Source organism: Neoarius graeffei, chromosome 24 (assembly GCF_027579695.1).
Source record: "Neoarius graeffei isolate fNeoGra1 chromosome 24, fNeoGra1.pri, whole genome shotgun sequence".
Classification (NCBI taxonomy): domain Eukaryota; kingdom Metazoa; phylum Chordata; class Actinopteri; order Siluriformes; family Ariidae; genus Neoarius; species Neoarius graeffei.
Window position 1 is genome coordinate 57,108,789 of NC_083592.1, and position 4,931 is coordinate 57,113,719.

Here is a 4,931-nt window from a genome sequence, read left to right on the forward strand (position 1 = left end):
GGCGCGGGCGGGAGTGGGACTGAAAAATCCGACCCGTGCAGACCTCTAGTCCAAAGTCCTCTTTTCAGATGAAAGTACATTTTGCATTTAATTTGGAAATCACAGTTCTAGAGTCTGGAGGAAGAGTGGAGAGGCACAGAATCCAAGGTGTTTGAAGCCCAGTGTGAAGTTTCCATAGTCTGTGATGATTTGGGGTGCCATGTCATCTGCTGGTGTTGGTCCACTGTATTTTATCAAGTCCAAAGTCAACACAGCCGTCTACCAGGAGATTTTAGAGCACTTCATGCTTCCATCTGCTGACGAGCTTTTTGGAGATGCTGATTTCCTTTTCCAGCAGGACTTAGCACCTACCCACAGTGCCAAAACTACTACCAAATGGTTTGCTGACCATGATATTACTGTGTTTGACTGGCCAGCCAACTTGCCTGATCTGAACCCCATAGAGAATCTATGGGGTATTGTCAAGAGGAAGATGAGAAACACCCGACCCAAAAATACAGATACGCTGAAGGCCACTATCAAAGCAACCTGGGCTTCAATAACACCTCAGCAGTGCCACAGACTGATCACCTCCATGCCACACCGCATTGATACAGTAATTCATGGTAAAGGAGCCCCAACCAAGTATTGAGTGTATAAATGAATATACTTTTCAGAAGTTGGACATTTCTGTATTGTAAATCCTTTTTTTGATTGATCTTAGGGAATATTCTAATAATTTGAGATACTGGATTTCTGATTTTCATCAACTATAAGCCATAATCATCAAAATTAAAACAAAAAAGGCTTTAAATATTTCACTTTACATGTAATGAATATAGAATATATGAAAGTTTACCTTTTTGAATTAAATTATGAAAAAAAGGAACTTTTTCATGGTATTCTAATTTTTTGAGATGCACTAGTACATTATTCACCTGGGCCTTTTTTTGTGACAGATCACTAAACCTGAAATTTTAGTTTCCTATAAATTTAAATCAGCATTTGAGGGACAATTCACTCTTCCATTGAAGTGTCTGTGATTTTCATTATACAGTACAATCATTTGCACCACTTTCAGGCATGCACAAGGGAGTTTAACAGGAAGAGGTTAAATTGCGAGAGTTGAAATCCCAGAAAGATGTTGCAGTAGATGAAGAAGAGCCAAACTACAGTTCCTGGTAAAGTTTGAAAGGCACATGTGTGAACAGGAGCTGAGACATTACTGGGAACAGAGACTTAACTATTTTCCTGGCTGAATGTATTTAAGCATTAGCACAACGAAACAACAACAGGGTAAAAAGAGCAGAAGAAATGTCTGGATTTTGGAATACTTCACAAATAATTTAAGGCCATTCAGCACCAGATGCATATGATGAACAGAATCAAGGAGTTGAAACATAAAATTCATCCAAATCTGTTCAATTTTCCATGATAAATCTGAATTCGAGCCTTAGGATAAAATAGTTTGAAGTCCAGAAAGTCCAAACATTACCATTAAAGGTGTTAAAGACGCTTTGAACATTATGACTGTAAAGGAACTTGCTAGTCACAGCTATTGTTGAGAATGATGTATATACGTAGCTCCTGAGTAGCGCAACAGAAAAGCATCAGGAGAGCTTGAGTTTGAATCCCAACGATATCGCAGCTGTAGTCGGGAGTCAAGAGAGCAAAACTGTTCGCACACTCTGTGTGGAAGTGATGGCACACTGTCTGTCCCCTGTCAATCACAGCAACATTTGCCAATTGTGGGTGTATGTGAGCTGATGTATGTGGAAGAGGGTAGACAGCACCTTCCTCCATGTGTGTTACACCACCCCGTGACACAGCATGAACAGCATTTCAAAAAAGATGCAGTAGTTGGCTTCATGTGTCTCAGAGGAAGCACGTGTTGAGGCCAATTTATGCTGACAACCCAGTCCTCGCAGATAGCGTCTGCGTAGCCCCCCCACCTTCGCAGACGCTCTGCGCGCACCTCCCAAAAATTGTGACCACCGCAGAAGCCTCGCAGACAGCGTCGCAGACAAGAGGGCTCTGATTGGTCCACTCTACATCCGCTGTACACGCACTTCCGCTTCCCTACTTTCCCGGTTTGTTTTGTTTTCACGACCGCCATTTTTAAAAACACGAGCGAAGATGGAGCAGCACGAAGAGCGGTTGATCGAGGAAGTGAGGAAGTACGTACATCTATACGACTCCAGTTCTAGTCATTATAAGTAACCGGAGGATAAACACTCCACTAACCACACCCACCAACTACTCCTAGCGATTTCGCGACTTCGCGCCCCCTTGCATTGTGGCGGTGAATAACATCGCGCACGCCTATTACTCCCCGCTCAACGATAAATTACAACTGTCTGCGAAAAGCTATCTGCGAAATCCTTGTCGCAAGAGCATGCAGAGGCCCTTAGCCTTCACCTTCCCGGTTGATAGCTGGCTGGTGGGTAGGAATTGACCAAGACCAAATTGAACAGAAAATGAAAATAATATAACAATACAATAAAGGATACTCCATGTGGTGTGTTCCATTTGTACTGGGAAGTTGGGATTTCCAAGTTCCCAGTTGGAAATGTGAACCGGAACACTCCTGAAGTCAGATTTCCAACTGGGAAAGTTGGAGGAACCTCACCAACCCTGACTTCAAAACCCAAAACGGCTGTTCTGCACTTCAACAGTCGTGAAAGCTGTAGTAATGTACTATAATTCATTCGCAATTCTGTCTTCTTTGTGTCTCATTAAATCAGGATCTATAAATGCGTTGCTACAGTGTTTATGTGCAAAATACTGTGTAATGTTCTCAGCTGGTGTTGCTAATTGCTGGTATTGGTTTTCCGATTTCTTGTACTGGAATGCAGTCAACTTGGGTGTGACATCGTTCCCAGCTCCAACTTCCGAGGTAAATGGAAAGCAGCACAAGTGTAAGGTTTATTGAATTCAGGAAAAGTGCCCCCTTGTAGTAATGCACTGTTTTCCGATACAAATACTGTTTTCCGTACTCAAGCAGATTACGTATCATATACACACGCTTGTTTAACAATGATGTATTAATAACAGAAGGGATTGAATCAAGAGCTGTAAATAGTTGCAGGTATAAAGTGTGACAGAGACATATGGCCAAACTCAAGCTGTCCATCAGATGGTGAACTCTGGACCCCCTGCCTCCATCCCTGTCCGCCTGACAGGAAACAAGATGGAGGCTCCACCATGGGGCCATGGACTAGCAGATGGGGTGTGTGTGTGTATAAAAGTATGTAACATGGCCTACACAGTGCAAAATGAAGACAAATGCATAGAGATCATACTTACAACAGTAACATTACTGTTTCGATGCATTCTAATGTATTATTTTAACAATACATTGCAAACAGGATCATTCTAGTACAATTTTTTAAAAAATGCGTATTTCCTTAGTACCCTTCTATGAAATGTGATTTTATTTTTATTACTAACAAATTTTATTTAATCTGACCGTTTGTTTGCTACTTCAGCATGCTGGTTAACATGACCAAGATTAGCTACATACAAGTTAGCATTTAATTTTACATTTGCTACTCGTAACTTAGCTATAGCTAGCAAGATATCATTCATCGTTAATAAAAACAACTAAATGTTTAACAGTTCTGCGATTCACAGCAGCCTTGTTCTGGGGGAAAAAAAAATCTGTCAATTTTTCCCAATAGATATTTCTGTCAACGTTAATAGAACCCTAGATGTCACGTGCTAAATTAATTTTCATGTTAACTCCGCTGTGGTATAAAAGACTACAGCTACTTACTAGCTTGGTAAAATGTTAGCCTTAAAAAGACAATGATGTACAAGATGATAACATTATTTTACAGGTAGTAAATATTCATTAATAATAATAATAATAATAGAGTTAGCAGGTGCTTTGGATCCACATCAGCTCCGTCCCAAATCGACTGATTTACAAGTCAATAGTGGATTCATAAGGACTTCACTCAGTGCAGGTTCAGTTTCTATTCTCAACCTCACCTGTGTAAGGGCCTGGGAGAGGCCACCAGGTGTGTGCGTGTTGAGGAGAAGAATATTATTAGAGTCTTATGTTGATCATTGTGTCCAAGGTAAAAGGACACGTCATAGAAACTGAACTACATCCCACACAGCATGCTCTTACCGTGGGTGTGTTACAAGCTGAGTTTTAAAATTGAGTCCCACAGTTTGGCTGTAGACCACATGACTTAGCTTAGCATAGTTTTAAGCTGATGTTAGGCTGACTAGCACTAGCACTGAAACTTGTAAGCATTTATCAACTGGATTTAAAGTTCCACTCAGAAATTCTGTCTTGTTAGCATATGATATTTAGCTGGCTAGCATTAGCAGGGAAGATTATAAACATTCTGTATATTATAACTTAACAACTTTAATCATAAATTTTAGATTGTTAGCTTATATTGGCTAGCATTAATAAAGTTATTATTGTTATTAATATTTATTTTTATTATTTTTTTTTTACTTCAACTTTGCTAATGTTAGGAGTCTAAATGATTATGGTTTATAAATATGACTTAAAATCCTCTCAGGGAAGATTAAGAACATTTTATTTTAACTTTTAAATCCTCTCAAATTCGGTGTGATTAGCCCCTGTTAGATAACTGACTAGCATAACTGAAAAATCACTTACAAATCCAGTCAGAAATATCTTTATTCAGGTTATATTAGAACTGAAAATTATGAACATTTTTATAAATGATTAATAATAAATAATCATACATTTAATATAATGCGCTTATTGTTAGCTGGTTTTAGCATTAAAGGTCATGGATATGAAAATAAACTCTCTGAAATCCTGTGTGGTTTGCTCTTTAGGATTAATATATATTTTTTTAAATCCTCTCAGAAATCATGTCCATTTATCTTATATTAATCTTAGACTTGAAAATGTATAGCATTTATAAATATGACTTTAAATTCCTGTCAGAAATCCTGTGTTA